This window comes from Camellia sinensis, chromosome 7 (assembly GCF_055761805.1).
Source record: "Camellia sinensis isolate YWXY chromosome 7, ASM5576180v1, whole genome shotgun sequence".
Classification (NCBI taxonomy): domain Eukaryota; kingdom Viridiplantae; phylum Streptophyta; class Magnoliopsida; order Ericales; family Theaceae; genus Camellia; species Camellia sinensis.
The window spans coordinates 143774899-143793640 of NC_138967.1; positions in this window are offsets into that span (position 1 = coordinate 143774899).

Consider the following 18742-nt stretch of genomic DNA (forward strand, 5'->3'; position numbering starts at 1 on the left):
GTGTATTAAAAAATTGTAAAAATTGGTTTGTAGAGGAAATTAGAATTGGGAATTGTGCAGCCGTAATTGTTGACTTTTGATAAATAGTGTTAACTTTTTAACTTTTTGAGTAATTTTTTGACTTTTTGACTTTTTCTTATCTGCCCAAACTTGGCCTTAATGTTGATTGTCTCCCTCCATTTTAAAAACAAAACCATTCCTATTCCCTATAAATTCACTCCAAAAAATGCATTAACTACACACCACTATTTAATGTTGATATATATTACACAAAAAAATTAAACATGGTTCTTTATTAATTTTCATTATATTTTGGTAGTTCCTATGCATCTAAATGTTGACTGTACGTAATGACGTGAATATCCACATTAGATGACGTGAATGTGAATGTTCATATCAAATAACGTGAATGTGATTGTTTACATTAGATGACGTTGTGATAAAAGTGATGTTAAGGTTCACATCAACATTACATCAAATTACACAACCACAAGCCTCAACTTTCATTTGAATAAAAACATAACGTGAATGTTCACACTAAAACATATGAATATGAATTTTCTCATGAATTCTGGAATATAGATATTAACATTATGAACATTAACATTTGTATTCACATTCATATGTTTAAGTGTGAACATTCACGTCCTCTGATATTAACATTATGAACATTAACATTTGTATTCACATTCATATGTTTTAGTGTAAACATTCACGTTATCTGATGTGAACATTTACGTCATCATGTACAGTCAACATTTGGATGTATGAGAACTATCAAAACAAAATGACAATCAATAAAGAATTATGATTAATTTTTTTGTGTGTAATGTATATCAACATTAAATAATGGTGTGTAGTTAATGCATATCAATATTAAATATAAGGGTATAAGAGTCTAAAAAAATAGTGTAAATCAAGAAAAAAAAATCTTATGGAATAAGGGTATAAATATATGAGACTTAGTGAGTTATAAATTTCCTTCATGGACTTCTTGAGTTAGAACACTCCTAAATAGGATTTATCAATAAAAACTCCAATAAAGTTACCTGAATTATTAATTGAAATAAATTTATGATATCATTAAAAGATATAAATTAATAAAATGAATCATTTGTTATGAAATTCAAATTTTAAGGAGTAAGATGTAATTTTCAAAATTTGTAAGGAATAATTTGTATTTTAATTAGATGGTGTATTTGTTATTTATCCTGTTTTGAAAAATAGAGTTAACTAGTTCATGATTGTAGTATGGGTGTACTCCTTTGTATATATATACATATTAGTTTAAGAAGGTAAGAAGGCTCGTGCAAGGCACGAGTTATTATTACAGTATATTTAAGTTTGGTATTTTGGTAATTTTTAAAAAATTAAAATATTATTCTATAAAATTGAATAGAATAAATCATTAGATATATAATTGAATTATGTGGTATGGTATGTATCATTTTTTGATTTGTTATACAACCAATGATGTAGACTCCAATTTTATTACCATATCATTTTGAGTGAATTTATGAGTCTTGTGTGGGTAAAAATCTGATCACACTGCCCGTTTAGTGATCAGCAGCAAAGCACCGGCAGAATAGATGGCTCCAACAACCTGTAACAGAAAGGAAAAGCTCCGGCGGTGGTTCTTCCACCCGGGGGCAGACGATCAAGTCAGTACGTTTCTCAAGGATAACCAAGTATTAAACTGAATACTCAAAGTATGAATTACATACCTTAGACCCACGGGGGTGCCTCTCTTTTATAATATACTTAATCCAAGTCCAACTAGAAATATGACTTCTGTGTACCCCAGTCTTAGTACTTACTCTGGACTCTTTAGGAGATAGACATAAACTCCCTAAGAGGTTTATCCTTATCTTAATTAAGTCCCCTCTTTGCTTCAGGACTCTTGTCCCTTATCTTCGGATTCCGACATCTTCGGAGATGACCTCGGCTTATCCGAGATTACTTCGGCTTAACTACCAGGGCACGTGGCACCTCGGCTGACACGTCGGCGTCACCATGCCACGTGTTGGTATTCAGAAAATATGTCCCCACAACTGCCCCCTAGGTTCCATTACCTCGGCATTCTGAGGTGATGGAACCTACACTGTTCGAAATTTTGTCACTTCTTTTCTGAGTAATGGTTCAAAAAAACTGTTTTGCCAAGATTATCTTCTTTCAGCCGACGTGTTCTCTTCGGAAAACGAGGCTTCGGTCGTACTCCCCTACGCGCATGAGCTGTCATGCATATCCAACTGTTTCTTTTACATGTTTCGTCTTTATTGGAGCGTGTCAGTGACGCGCCTGAAGCTGTCTGTTCGTTCGTCTGCGCCGTCTGACGCATGCGTTGCTCTAGGCGCAATAATTGCCCTATTTTCGCCGCCGTTTCAAATTTTTGACAAAACTCTTTTTTGCCTCTTCTTTTCCTTTACTTTTTCCATTCTGTCTTCTCGTTCTCTCTCTTTCTGAAAGCTTTTTCTTCTTCGAATCCGCCATTGCTTCAAACTTTCTCCTGGTACCGCTTTTGATCCTTCATTCTTGCAAAAGCCCTCTTTGTTGTTGCAACTGGTTTCTGGGTTTGGTGCGCACTGCCTTGGCTTCATTTGTTCTGGTAAGACCCTTTCTTTTAATTCTTCAACTCTCTTTATGTGTTTTTGTCTGTCTACTGCCATTACTGATTTTGTTCGAGGTCTGGGATTTATTTGTCTCTTGAATTTGTGGCCATACTTTGAGCTTCTATGCTTTTCCATCATTCTCTTTGCTGCTGTTTCTTGATTTGTTTCTGTATCTCTACTGCTTCTGAGAACTATACCTCTGTTCTTGAATCTGAAACTTCGTCTTTGTTTTCTTCTTTTTTGTATCTGTCCCAGATCTGTGCCCTCGATCTTTATCTTCATAGTTCATAGATTTGGGATTTGTCTGTAGAACCCTCAATCTTTAGGGAAACTTGAAAAACGCCCATCTTTTAAGACAGATTCCTCTTAGTTTAAGCCAACATAATGGGTATGTGGAGGCATAGGGTGAATACCCCAACAAAACTTGAATACTTTAGACAAGAATTCTCTATCCCAGCCGATGTTCATCTTAAATTGGCTGGGGATAATGATACCATCGTGCCCACAGATCATACAATGCCCTTTCCAATAGTTGCTTTTACCGAATGTGGACTTCGGCTTCCACTCGATCCCCTCTTTCGTCAAGTTCTCCACTTCTACAGGCTGAACCCTATGCAACTCACTATCAACTCCTATAGGGTAATTAACGGTATTATTGCCTTAGCTAGGCAAGAAAACCTTAGAATCACCCTAGCCGACCTTCAATATTGTTATACCATGTGTCCTCTCGATCTGAAGGATAGGGGTTTTGTCTATTATCTTAAGCCGAGATCCACTCAGTACAAGATTATAGCCGACCTTCCAGACTCCAACAAGGGGGCTGGAGATGACTTTCTTATTGCCTCTGGAAATTGGGAATTTGGTCCAGATGAAGATGTCCACCTCTACCCTCTTCCTCGAACACTTACAGAGGGCAAGAGTAAGAGCCCTGAGTCAACACTTAGTTGTTTTTACTTAAGATTTTAATACTTTATTTCTGACGTCTGATTCTTTGCAGATCTTCATCAACCACCGAAAAATTTTCGCCAATCCTTCTTCCCAGGAACAGATCTGAAAACACTTCTTGGCCTCCCAATCCATAAACGAAAAGCCCCAGTATTACTAAACTTCATCCCTACATACAAATCCACCTTACCCGACGTCCCAAGAAAAAGGAAAAAGAGCCTTTCTCCGCCTACAGCCACAACCTTAACTGCTTCTACATCCCGAACAGATCAAGAATCTACATCTGACCCAGCCGATCTTCCATCAACTTCGGCCCCCTACTTAATACCAATTCCAAAACGTAAACGCCGAAGAAAGCTTGTAAAAACAGCCGAAATGGTTCGTTCAAAGCCTGTCGTCCAAGATCTTCTTGCCGACATTCCAACTGACGCCGAAGCCGCACCAGCGCAAACAATGCTCCCACCCAAACAAAAGAGAGTAAAAAGGGCTCAGCCTAAGGCCAAGGCTACAGATGCCGAAGCTGAAGATACTGTGCCTATTTCAAAGCTGGCAGAAAGCAAGAAATCAGCCTCTGTCTCCACCAAGAGATCTGCTGAGGGTCAACCCTCAGGGTCTACACAAACAAAGCGGCCAAGGTCATCGTCTGCGACGACCTCGGCTTCAAAGAAGCCCGACGTCCCATGGGCCCCTGATCTATCTCTGGAGGACAGGCCCATTATGGCTAGCGAGAGTGCTGACGACATTAATGTTGCTGTCGCTCTTAGCACTGCTCTCCTTCTACCGAATGACTTGGAGCGAAATGCCAGTTTTAGTGAGTATGAAAATTATGCTCTTATGCTCCAACATTCTGCTCAAGTAAGTGTTTCTGTTTGTATTTATGTTTCTTCCTTCTTTTTCTTTCTGAGAAAATTTTTCTGATACTTCTGTTTTCATTCAGGCTATCCAACATGCCCATTCATTTTCAATGCAATCCTTTGAAAATCGTCAAAGATTGGTTGATATGAAGAGGGAAGCGACTTCAATGAAGAGAGAATTAAGGGCCCTTGAAGTAAAAATGAAAAAACTAGAGGATCAAGCCGAGGCTGCAACAAAGAACCAAACCTTAGCTCTTGAAAAGGCCGAAGCTGCTGAAGCCGTTAAAAAAGTAGCTGAAGCCGAGAAAATTGAGGCCGAGGCTCAGAAGGTCCAAGCGCAAAAAGAACTTCAACAAGCGCTGGCCACCAAGGAGGCCGAAATCAAAGAGGCCGATGAAAAAGCCTATGCTCAAGGTATGGCCGACGTTGCAGAAGACTACAAGCTCCAAGTCAGGCAAGCATGCAACAAGGGATTTTCCCTTGGTTGGATGTCCTTGATAAAGAAGCTTGACCTTCCTGCTGACTCGCCATTGCGTCAGGCGGATGCTATTCCGTTACCATTTCCTCCACCTCCTCCTGCTGGTGAGTCAGAGTCCGAGGCCGAGGAGGAAGATGAAGAAAATGATGATGGTGAGGCCTTGGTGAGAAAGCCCAAGAATGCTGCCGAAGTCAAGTCCCCTCCTCCCGCTGCACTGGTTATGGACTTAACTCAAGATGAGGGGGGTGACGATGCTGAGGAAGTGTCCAAGGAGTCTGTTTCAGGGCGTCTATCATCTGACCTCCTTCTGACTGAAAAAAGTCTTGACACAACTTTGGCAGAGATAGATGCCGAAATACAAGCGGAGAAGGTGGCCGAGGAGATTCCAGCTGAATCATCCGAGGTTCCAGTTCCTGCTGCTGCTGATGTTCGAGAGTCTTGATTTTCCCTTCTTTCTTTTCTGGACTTTGAACTTTGTTTTTTCTTTCAATTCCTGGACAACGTATATTCCTTCTTATGGCCGATGTGCCTTTTTTCACTACGTAATTGTACTGTTCTTGCAATGGATATTTTCGATCTTATGATGTTATGTTGTTTGCTTCTGCATAGTTCTATACTTAGAAATTTTTGCATGCTTTCTTATTTTGCTTTCTTTGTGCAATCTTCTCGGGGTTACATACCTCGGGTATAACTACAAAGCTTTTACTTCGGCAAGATGCTGACCTGCAAACCTTGTATAAATTTTGACAAGCACAGAACATATACTACTCAATGTATACTTCTGCCATTTTTTTCAAGTTTTCAATAAGTATTTAAACAATGATTTCGTTCTAACCTACTTGTAAATTGCTACAAATTTCAACAAGTGTTTAAACAATATACTTAACCTTTGCTTCGACCCGTTAATTTTCTGTATACCTCAGCGGGTGATCATACGTCGGCTTAACACAACCTTGTAAATTGCTACAACTTTCAACAAGTGTTAAGCATCTTCTCTAGGGTTCAGACAACCCACATATTGCTATGAGAACCTTAAGCAATAACCTCGGCCTATCTTCGACTTGTAAATTGCTACAAATTTTAACAAGTGAAGATAGGGAATCAGCTTGATTCCAACTTGTAAATTGCTACAAATTTCAACAAGTGGATCAAGGAATAACATCGGCTTAACTTCAACTTGTAAATTGCTACAAATTTCAACAAGTGAAGATAAGGAATCAGCTTGATTCCAACTTGTAAATTGCTACAAATTTCAACAAGTGGATCAAGGAATAACATCGGCTTAACTTCAACTTGTAAATTGCTACAAATTTCAACAAGTGAAGATAAGGAATCAGCTTGATTCCAACTTGTAAATTGCTACAAATTTCAACAAGTGGATCAAGGAATAACATCGGCTTAACTTCAACTTGTAAATTGCTACAAATTTCAACAAGTGAAGATAAGGAATCAGCTTGATTCCAACTTGTAAATTGCTACAAATTTCAACAAGTGGATCAAGGAATAACATCGGCTTAGTTTGCCTGAGTTTGATATGTCTTCAATAAACATTAATCATACATGTTGAGAGAATTCTGAAAAGACTTTATTGATAATATCGGCCAAACAATGATGTTTATCTAATGATAGAAGAATTTCAAGTTACAAGTATTCCAAGGTCTGGGCAATGCTTTGCCCTCATTGTCTTCAAGCCGATATGCTCCATTGCCTAATACTGAAGTAACTCTGTAGGGTCCTTCCCAGTTTGGGCCAAGCTTGCCCTCCTTGGGATCCTTCTTGTTCCCGACGAATTTTCTTAGGACTAAGTCGCCAACTTGAAAATCCCTTGGATTAACTTTCTTGTTGTAAGTTCTGGCAAGCTGTTGCTGGTATACTGCAAGCTGAATTGCAGCCTTCTCTCTTCGTTCTTCTAGTAAATCCAGGTCTCGGGCTAAGAGTATGTCATTGGTGCCATTCTCTACTCCCTGGGTTCTGATCCCTGGGATGCCGATCTCCAATGGGATGACTGCTTCTGTGCCATAGGCCATGGCAAAGGGGGATTCTCCCGTTGATCTTCTCGGCGTAGTCCGATATGCCCAAAGTACGTTGGGCAGCTCGTCCACCCACTTTCCTTTTGCTGCTTGGAGCCTCTTCTTTATTCCATCCAGGATTACTTTGTTGGACGCTTCTGCTTGCCCATTACTTTGAGGAAAGCTTGGAGTTGAGAAATAGTTCTTGATCTTGAATTTCGCACAGAAGTTTTTGATAAGTTTGCTGTCGAACTGTGTTCCGTTGTCGGCAACTATTGCTCTTGGAATCCCAAATCTGGTGATTATGTTTCTCCAAATAAAATTCTTGACATCCACATCTCGGATTTTGGCAAGAGGTTCTGCCTCTATCCATTTTGTGAAGTAGTCTGTTGCTACCAGTAAATATTTTCTTTGCCCAGTTGCCTGGGGAAGTTGTCCAACCAGATCCATGCCCCATTGGGCAAACGGCCAAGGGCTGGATACTGGGTTTAGGTCAGCAGCTGGCTGATGTATCAAAGGTGCAAACCTTTGACATTGCTCACACTTCTTTACATAGGCTTCGGCATCCTTTTGCATGTAGGGCCACCAATACCCTTGGGTAATGGCCCTATGGGCTAGCGATCTGCCCCCAGCATGGCTTCCACAAATTCCTTCATGAATCTCATAAAGAAAATCTTCAACCTGTAAAGGGTGTACGCACCTTAAAAGTGGTCCAGTGAAGGACCTCCTGTAAAGATGGCCTTCCGCTGTTAGGCTGAATCTGGCCGATTTCAGCCTAATTTTATGTGCTTCTTTGTGGTCTTCTGGCAGCTTCCCCTCTTTTAGGAATGCAATGATTGCATCCATCCAGCTTGGTCCAAGGCCCACGCACATCGTTTCTTGTTCGGTACTCTGTTTATCTATACTCGGGGCCGACATGTAGTCGATCATGATTGTCCTTGTTTTTCCAGTTTGAATTGAGCTGGCCAGGTTGGCTAACGCGTCGGCGTGGGTGTTGTCATCTCGGCTGACTTGGAGTAATCTGCAGTTCTGGAATAGGGCCGCCAGTCGGATGACTTCCTTTGCATATGCCGACATTCTTTCGTCTCTGGCTGCAAATTCTCCTGTTGACTGGTTAATAATTAATTGCGAATCACAAAAAACAATTACCTCGTCTGCCTCTGCTGCTGCTGCTAGCTTTAGTCCTGCAATTAATGCCTCATATTCTGCTTCATTATTGGAGGCTTTGAACCCCAGTCGGATGGACTGTTCTACAATCTCTCCATCTGGAGATATCAGCAGTACTCCTGCTCCTGCTCCCTGGCGGTTTGAACTTCCATCGACAAATAGTCTGAACGAATCGCCGATGTAGATGCTGCATGGTCTGAGCTTTTCTTTCTCTTGCTGTTTTGTCTTTGACTGGGTTTCTTTTTGTTTATTGGGATGGTCCTTATCTTGGCTCGACGGAGCCCGAGGTGTGATGGCTTCAGGTGTGAGTTCTGCGACGAAGTCGGCCAAAACTTGGCCCTTTATTGCTGTTCTTGGTCTAAATTCCAGGTCAAACTGACCCAATGTCACTGCCCATCTTGCTATCCTTCCTGTTAAGTCTCCTTGATGCAATAAGGACTTCAGTGGGTGTTCAGTTAGAACCACAATCTTGTGTGCCTGAAAGTAATGGCTTAATTTCTTTGAAGCCATTACCAGGGCTAGCATTAATTTTTCCAGTGGTAGGTATCTTGTTTCTGCATTTGCCAAAGTCTTGCTTACATAATAGACAGCCTTTTGCTCTCCTTTTTCCTCTCGGATTAGCACTGCACTGACTGCGTGTTCAGAGACTGCTAAGTACAAAAATAATTCCTCTCCTGGGACTGGGTTAGAAAGGACCGGGGTTGTGGTCAGGTACTTTTTTAGGTCGGCTAAGGCAGCTTCACATTCTTCTGTCCATAGGAAGTCGGTGGCTTTTTTCACCAGGTTAAAGAAGGGTCTGCACTTGTCTGAGCTTCTGCTGATGAATCGGTTCATGGCTGCGGCCCTTCCAGTGAGCATTTGGACTTGCTTTGCCGATGTTGGGCTCTGTAGCTCCAGGATGGCTTTGATTTGGTCTGGGCTGGCCTCTATGCCCTTTCTTGTTACCAGATAGCCTAGGAATTTACCTGACCCAACTCCGAAGGCACACTTTGCGGCGTTGAGTCGGAGCCGATATCTTTTGAGTATGTCAAAGACCTCTTTTAGGTCGGCAAGATGACCTTTTGACTCCTTGGTCTTTACGACCATGTCATCAATGTAAACTTCTACTGTTTTGCCGATCAGATGTTTAAACATCTTTGTTACTAACCTCTGATAGGTTGCTCCTGCGTTTTTCAGCCCAAAAGGCATTACCTTGTAACAGTATAGGCCTTTCGGGGTGATGAACGCGGTCTTCTCCTCATCTGGAGGGTACATAGCAATCTGGTGGTACCCTCTGTATGCGTCTAAAAAACTCATTCTTTCGTGTCCCGAAGTGGCGTCTACCAGTTGGTCGATTTTGGGCAGAGGGAAGCTGTCCTTGGGGCAAGCTTTGTTGAGGCTGGTAAAATCCACACAAACCCTCCACTTGCCATTCTTCTTTTTTACTACTACTGTGTTGGACAGCCACGTTGGGTACTGAACTTCTCGGATGGCCCTGGCTTCAAGGAGTTTGTCTACCTCTTCCTCCACTGCTTCGACGTGTAATAACGTCGGCCTTCTGGCTCGTTGAATCACTGGTTTTGCCGATCTGTCGACATTCAGACTGTGGCAAGTGACCTCGGGGTCAATGCCAGGCATTTCATAGGGTGTCCAGGCGAATGCCTCTATGTTTGCCCTTAAAAAATTTTCTAGTTCCTTTTCTTCTTCTTTAGCTAAGCCAGAGCCGAGGAGAAAAAATCGTTCTTCGTCGCCCTCCTGGACGAGGATTTTCTTTAGCGCTTCTTCGCTTTTTTCGGTCGGTTCTTTCCCGACGTCTTCCAGGACTTCTACGTCCTCATCTTCAACTTCTGCTTTCTTTGGCTCCCGTATACTACAGGTGGACTTTATTGCTGCCATGGAGCAATTTTTGGCTTGTAGTTGGTCCCCTCTGACTTCTTCAATCCCATGCTCTGTTGGGAACCGGAGTAGTTGATGCAACGTCGAGGGAACTGCCCCCATTGCATGCAACCACGGTCTTCCAAGGATGATGTTGTATGGTGAGGGTGTGTCAATGACCAGGAATTCTGTCCTGATCTTCTTAGTGCCGGCTTGTACCTCCAAGCTTGTTGCACCCAGTGGCCATGTCGGCGTTCCATTAAAGCCGACCATCGGGCCGCTGGATTGCTCTAGGTCATCGGGGTGAAGGCCTAGCTCTTTGTAACATCTGACGTACATGATATCACAGGAGCTGCCTTGGTCTATTAGGATGCGTTTTACTTGGCACTCCCCGACCTGGAGGGATACTACCAAGGCATCATTATGCGGATGTTGGACCAATTCTAGGTCGGCTTCGGTAAAGGCTATCATTGGCCCTTGGCATTCTTCTGGCCGATGTCTCTTGTCCCCAACTTGGTAGATATGCTGTAGATGTCTTACCCTCTGGGTTTCTCCTCTGACCTCGTTTTCGTTGACCCTTGAGTGGATCACATTGACCACCCTCGGTTCTCCTGCCTGTGGTAGCTGTGCTGGGGGAGGGGGTGCTGCTGGTGCTTGGGGCAACCTTGCCTGTTCTTCCCTGGTTCTGGCCTCATCGACCAGGTCCCTCAGAAGGCCTTGCCTTACTAGGTCCTCCAAGTGTGCTTTTAAGGCTCTGCAACCTTGAGTTGGATGTCCTTCTTCATTGTGGTAGGCGCAACGTCTGCCGACGTTTCTTCCCTTGAATTCCCCTGGTGCTCTTTCCGGAGCCCTGAAATATGGTTGATTTCGAATCCGATCCAAGATTTTATGGATTGGGATCCGGAATACCGTGGTTACCGCCTGTTTATTTCTTAATTCTATTTCTTGTCTGGTGGGTCCATTGTTGACTCGGCTTCGCTTTGGCGAGCCGTTTCCTTTTTCTTGCTTCACCTCTTTGTTTCCCGACGTATCTTCCTCGGCCCTGGCGTATTTCTCAATTCTTGCCATGAGTTCCTCCATGCTCTTTGGCAATGTTTTTGCCAAAGACTTCCGTAGTGGGCAGTCATCTTTCAGGCCGTTCTTGAAAGACACGACTGCTACTTCCTGGTTGCATTCAGGTATTCGGTTGAACACCTCGTAGTACCTCTTCGCATAGGCCCTAAGGCTTTCTTCCTTGGTTATTCTTAGAGCCATCAAAGCATCAACCCTCAGGGGTTGCAGCTTGTTGGTCACGAACCTGGCCACAAACATCTCGGCCAAGCCTTCCCATGTCTTTATACTTCCTTTCGGTAACTTGTGGAACCAATCAGACGCAATTTCCCCAAAGGATGAGGGGAATACCTTGCAGAGCAATGGTTCGTTCCCGCTATATAGTGCCATTGAATTTAGGTATAGCCCAACATGAAAGTTTGGATCTGACTTACCATCATAGATTTGGAACCTCGGCATACTGAACCTCTTGGGTGGTTCAAATTTGTCCAGTTCTACCGAGAAGGCTGTCTTCGGTTTTACTGGGGAGTTTACCTCGGCCTCTGCATTTTGCTGCCTCCTCTTGAGGTAGTTCCTTAAGTCTTCTTTGCTCCTCCCTGGAGCTCGGCTGTCTTTTGATTTTAGTCTTTTTGGTATACTGCTCTCGGCCTCGAGGTGGGTCCGTTTGGGTCTTTCTTCATGGGTTGTGTCAAAGTGGAGTACTTGCCCCTGAACATGTCGATGTTCTTTGGGGTCTGGATTCTTCATGTGTTGTGTCCTTCGGGACTCTTCTTGCCTTGGCCTTTCTCGTCCGACTTCCCTGGAAGACCGGTGAGAATGCCTTCCGCTCTTGGTATGTTGAGGGACCTCGGGGATTGTTTTTCCTCCACCTTTCTGGGTGTTGGTTGCTGGCATCGGCGTATTTTGCAGCGGGTATGGTGGTTGCATAACATTATTTTGCATCATGAAGTTGACGACCGACTGGAGGTCCGCCAACTTGTTTGCTAATTCTTTTACTTCCTCGTCTCTGCGTAGGCACCTGTCCCTCCATACCTGGAGGTTGTCTTCATTATAGTATTTTCCTTGGTTTGATCTTTTTGTTGTGTCACCTTCCTGGATATCGTCGTTCTCCCTGTGACCCTGGTCACGGGCTTCTGTATTGTGATTGTCTCCTTCGGCGTCAAGGTTAATCGGTCTGCTGCTTCCAGAAGGAGCATCGTCCCCAGCGTTTCCTTGCTGTCCGTTACTGGCCATCTATTCTTCCTTCGTTCCCACAGACGGCGCCAAATTGTGTGGGTAAAAATCTGATCACACTGCCCGTTTAGTGATCAGCAGCAAAGCACCGGCAGAATAGATGGCTCCAACAACCTGTAACAGAAAGGAAAAGCTCCGGCGGTGGTTCTTCCACCCGGGGGCACTCCGACGATCAAGTCAGTACGTTTCTCAAGGATAACCAAGTATTAAACTGAATACTCAAAGTATGAATTACATACCTTAGACCCACGGGGGTGCCTCTCTTTTATAATATACTTAATCCAAGTCCAACTAGAAATATGACTTCTGTGTACCCCAGTCTTAGTACTTACTCTGGACTCTTTAGGAGATAGACATAAACTCCCTAAGAGGTTTATCCTTATCTTAATTAAGTCCCCTCTTTGCTTCAGGACTCTTGTCCCTTATCTTCGGATTCCGACATCTTCGGAGATGACCTCGGCTTATCCGAGATTACCTCGGCTTAACTACCAGGGCACGTGGCACCTCGGCTGACACGTCGGCGTCACCATGCCACGTGTTGGTATTCAGAAAATATGTCCCCACAAGTCTTTAACGTTTCTTCCGAATTTATTAAAAAAAATTATGGTGTGTAATTTTTCTCAACAAATAAATATAAAACAAATACTAAGATAATTCTCCCATCTAAAAAGAGCTACTAAGATAATTCACTAAACTAATAAAGAAACAAAATAATATATATATACAAATAACTAATTTTATTAATACATAAATCATACTCGTATAACAAATAACCAATTTTATTAATAAGTAAATCATTAAGTAAATTAACAATTTATAATGATATGAAAAATATTTTTCAATTAACTATTTTGTTAATAAATAAATCATTAAGTCAATTAATAGTTTTTAATGATATGAGAAATAATTTTCAATAACCAATTTTGATAATTTATTATTACATAGGAGAATTGTTTTTTTTCCCCCTGAGTATTGTATTAACTGAAAATTTATAACAAAACGTTAGTTGTAATTTCTAATATTATAGGACCAATTCTTATTTTAAACAAATCTTATGGGTGTGTTTGTAATTTGTTAAAAAATAAAAGATTTATGTTTCATAATTGATCAATAATGTTTGCTTAATTACAGAAAAACCTGTTTCATGATTGACCAAGAATGTTCACGTAATTACGGGAAAACCTATTGTATAATTGACCAAGAATATTTGTGTAATTGCAAAAAAACTTTCACTCAATATATAGGCTACAATTTGTAAATTATTCAAAATAAAAAGATAAAATCAGAAAGAAAATACGAACCTCAAGCAGTTAAGTGATTCTTATATATATATATATATATATATTAAATTAAAAAAAAACGTTAACAAGGAAAATTATTAAAAAAGTGACTCCTAAACAAATAGACATGCCCTTCTCACATGTCCTTGAAAGCGTGTGGTCTGGATCTCTTGCAATTTACTTTCAAATCGTCTGTATACCCAGAGAGAGAGGCGCAACTCTTCACTTCGATTCCCGTCTCTGCTCTTTAGAGAGAGATTTCCCTGAAGTTGTGATCTGCTGCTGCAGCAGCTTTTATGAAGCTCAAATTGTGAGTTTCTCCGTCCATGGATAGTTACATACATATATTGTGGGGATATATTTTTTGAGTACCAACACGTGGCCAAGGTGATGCCGACGTGTCAGCCGACGTGTCACGTGTCCTGATTGTTATGCTGAGGTCATCTCGGATAGGCCGAGGTTACCTCCGAAGATATCGGAATCCGAGATAAGCGGATGAGGGGCAAGAGTCCTAGAATGAGAGAAGACTTCAGTTTGTATTAAGATAAGACTCTTAGAGAGTTTATTTTAATCTTACTGGGAGTCCAAGATTAGCAGTAATCCTGAGTCCATAGAAGTTAGGCTTCTGTTGGGACTAGGTTTATGTTGGCTATAAAAGAGAGGCACCCCCATGGGTCTAAGGTATGCTTTTGATACTCAAGCTTGTGAGTTTAGTACTTGATTTATCTTTGAGAGATATACTGACTTGATCGTCGGAGTGCCCCCGGGTGGACGAACCACCGTCGAAATCTTCTCTTTCTGTTGCAGGTCAGCCAGGTGCCATCTATTCTGCCGGTGCTCTCCAGCTGGTTACTAAGCAGGCAGTGTGGTCAGAAAATCACTCACACAATTTGGCGCCGTCTGTGGGAATGAAAGGAGAATAGATGGCCAACGACAGACCGAAAGAGAAGGTTGGGGACGACACCCCTACTGAGAGTGGGAAACATATTGACCTTGGCGTCGAAGAAGACAACTACAACGAAGAAACTCGTGATAAGAATCACGAAGAAGAGGACGTCGGCCAGGAGGGCGATGTGCCGAAGAAATCAGACCGAAACAAGTATTATAACGAGGACGACCTCCAGCCACCATTCCCGTCACAAGATATACTGATTCCAGCAGCCAAGAAAGATGTCCAGGCAGGGGGGCAGAAGACAACTCCTACGACTCCTTAGCACGATAGGACCAAGGAACACTCTCACCGGCCTTCAAGGGAGGTTGGACGAGGAGAATCAAGAAGGGGAGATTCACAGAGGACACATCGCACCAAGGAAGATGACTCCAAAGAACATCGGTATGTTCAGGGAAAGGACCTCTGTTTCGACATGACCAATGGAGGGAGGTCCAAAAGGACTCGCAATGACACAGGAAGTAATGCACCAAAGAGGCTGAAATCCGGAGATAGCCGAGCTCCTGGACGAAGCAAGAAGGATCTAAGGGATTACCTCAAGAGAAAGCGACAAGATGCCGAGGTGACCTCACCTGTCAAGCCGAGATAACACTGGATATGAGAAGACAAGAGCTCAACCCAAGTAAGCTGATCCCGGATTCCAGATCTCGGATCCGAGATCCTAGAAGACAAGATCTCGGCCTAAGATGATTAAGTCCGAGAAGAAAAGAGCTTGCCGAGATTATGTTTAACACTTGTTGAAATTTGTGGACAATTTACAAGTTGAAGTTAAACCGAAATCACTGTTTAACACTTGTTGAAATTTGTGGACAATTTACAAGTTGAAGTTAAACCGAAATCATTGTTTAACACTTGTTGAAACTTGAGAAAAGTTTACAAGTTGAAGTTAAACCGAAATCATTGTTTAACACTTGTTGAAATTGTTGGACAATTTACAAGTAGAAGTTAAACCGAAATTATTGTTTAACACATGTTGAAATTTGTAGACAATTTACAAGTTGAAGTTAAACCGAAATCATTGTTTAACGCTTGTTGAAATTTGTGGACAATTTACAAGTTGAAGTTAAACCGAAATCATTGTTTAACGCTTGTTGAAATTTGTGGACAATTTACAAGTTGAAGTTAAACCAAAATCATTGTTTAACACTTGTTGAAATTTGTGGACAATTTACAAGTTGAAGTTAAACCCAGATTATTGTTTAAACACTTGTTGAAATTTGTAGCAATTTACAAGTTGAGTTAAAACAATATGATAGTTTACAAGTTGAAGTTAAACCGAGATGATGTTTAACACTTGTTGAAATTTTGTGTGAATTTACAAGTTGAAGTTAAATCGATGTGATATTTAACACTTGTTGAAATTCTGTGTGAATTTACAAGTTGGTTAAACCGAGATGATGTTTAACACTTGTTGAAATTCTGTGTGAATTTACAAGTTGAAGTTAAACTGAGATGATGTTTAACACTTGTTGAAATTCTGTGTGAATTTACAAGTTGAAGTTAAACCGAGGTCATATTTAACACTTGTTAAAATTTTGTGTGGATTTACAAGTTGAAGTTAAATCGATGTGATATTTAAACACTTGTTGAAAATTCTGTGTGAATTTACAATTTATAGTTAAACCGAGGTCGTATTGAAAGGAAAATGGTTTAACACTTGTTGAAATTTTGAGAAAAATTTACAAGCTAAACTTAAGCCGAGGCTATGATAAAGGATGATGGTTAAAACACTTGTTGAAATTTTTGAGAAAAATTTACAAGTTAAAGTCAAGCTCAAGCAATAGCTGCGTACTTACCGGGACTACCAGGTTGTCAAAACTTGAAATATGGAAAACTGAAGTCTTGATAGAAGACATTGAGAAAGTGACAAGTCCTAAGCAACACTTGTGAAAATATTTGTTACAATATTTTCAAGTGTTAGGACAAAGCCGAGATGAGCAAGATTAGAAGTTGTGACAGAGGTATTTTACCCGAAGAGATTGCACAGTCAAGGTGTACTTTGAAGACATGCAAATTATTCTAAGTGTAGAATCATGCAAGAGCACAAAAAAGAAGACATTCATTCAAAGAAGAAATTAGAGAAATGCATTTAAAGAAGAAAGAAGGCAGTTCGGCCTGAATATTGAAAAATAAATTATTCAGACAACAAAAATGGCACGTCGGCCGGATTAAAAGCATACAAAGAAGGACAAAGTACAAGGTACAAGGTACAAAGAGTAAAAAAAGGAAACAAAACTACTTGGCATCAATGACAAGATATAGAAGACAATTGGGAAGACTTCTCAACAGCCTTCTCGGCCTCGAGCTCAGCATTGATCTCCCGAAGAGTTTGATCAAAGCTCTTTTTGGCGATTGGCACCTCGGAGTTTGAAGGCAAGGATTGAAAGCAAGAATCTGGAAAAAGACACAGAAAACAGAAACAAGAATGTAATTCGTAATCAAGAATTGTGATGAAGCTATCAGGAAATTAAGACAAAAAGATTGCACAGGTGTGTCAAGCCAAGAACAGTGGCAGAAATCAACAGATGTGTGAACAGTGTGTATTCAAGAAGATGATTTGGAAACGCCGGGTAAAACAGCAATGGTGATTAACAATGAAGCAGAGCTTCTAGAAAAGCAACAAGAAATAAAGTCAGGATGAACAGTGGCTTACCAGAGAGAGGGAAGCCGGAATGAGAATTGCCGAAGTCTGACGACGGATGCGAAAATAACAGAATGACGTAAGCTTCACCGGAGGAGAGGAACGAAAACAGTTGTAGAGCTTGAAAGCTTGGAACAATGACGGATTTAAACAAAAGAGCTGGAAAGGGAAAAAGCCAGAGGATTGAATGAAAAAAGAGAAAAATCAGAGTCAAGAAGACGACAAAGTTCAATAATAAAGCCAAGTGCACGGGCACTAAGTAAATATGTGAAGAACAAGAAAGTAATGACCCAGATTCAATACTAGCAACAGAAAGCGGATATGACAAGAACAATGTCAGGCGTTCAAACAATTCAAAACTTGAAAACAGACGAAAATAGAAGACAATAGAGGGCAAGTAAATGGATTCAGAAGAGTTATGAAAGATTGAGCTTAATAAAAGAGTTTATGAACCTACCAAGAGAAATGAACGCCGATATGAAGATCGCCAGAGTCAAATAGATGATTGGAAGTCAGGAAACCACCAAAGAATGTAAGTGGAACAGTTGCAAAGCTCTTGGAGTTTACGAATTAATGGAACAAGAACCTCGGCTAGGAGGTGTGATCTCGAGCAGCTTGGAAAGCATGAAGCTTGATATTTGACAGAAGTGGACAGTAAAGTCCAGGGAACTTTGAGGTCGGCGAGTTTGATCTCGGACAGAGAGGCACAGATGAACGGGCAGTGTAGGTTCCATCACCTCAGAATGCCGAGGTACTAGAACCTAGAGGGCAGTCGTGGGGATATATTTTCTGAGTACCAATACGTGGCCAAGGTGACACCGACGTGTCAGCCGAGGTGCCACGTGTCCTGGTTGTTATGCCGAGGTCATCTCGGATAGGCTGAGGTTACCTCCGAAGATATCAGAATCCGAGATAAGCGGATGAGGGGCAAGAGTCCTAGAATGAGAGAAGACTTCAGTTTGTATTAAGATAAGACTCTTAGAGAGTTTATCCTAATCTTACTAGGAGTCCAAGATTAGCAGTAATCCTGAGTCCATAGAAGTTAGAATTCTATTGGGACTAGGTTTATGTTGGCTATAAAAGAGAGGCACCCCCATGGGTCTAAGGTATGCTTTTGATACTAAAGCTTGTGAGTTTAGCACTTGATTTATCTTTGAGAGATATACTGACTTGATCGTCGGAGTGTCCCCCGGGTGGACGAACCACCGCCGAAATCTTCTCTTTCTGTTGTAGGTCAGCCAGGTGCCATCTATTCTGCCGGTGCTCTCCAGCTGGTTACTAAGCGGGCAGTGTGGTCAGAAAATCACCCACACACACACACACACACACACACACACATATATATATATATATATATATATAATAGTTTACATAGGCCTGTGCAACGCAAAAACTATTATTATAGTATATTTTAATTTTGTATTTTGATAATTTTTTTTAAAAATTAAAATATTATTTTATGAAATTGAATAGAATAAATTATTAGATATATGATAGAATTATGTGGTATGATATGTATCATTTTTTGATTTGTTATGCATCCAATGATGTCGACTCCAATTCTATTACCATATCATTTTGGTTGAATTTAAGAGTTTTTAACATTTCTTCCAAATTTACAAAAAAAAAAAATTATGGTGTGTAACTTTTCTCAACAGATAAATATAAAACAA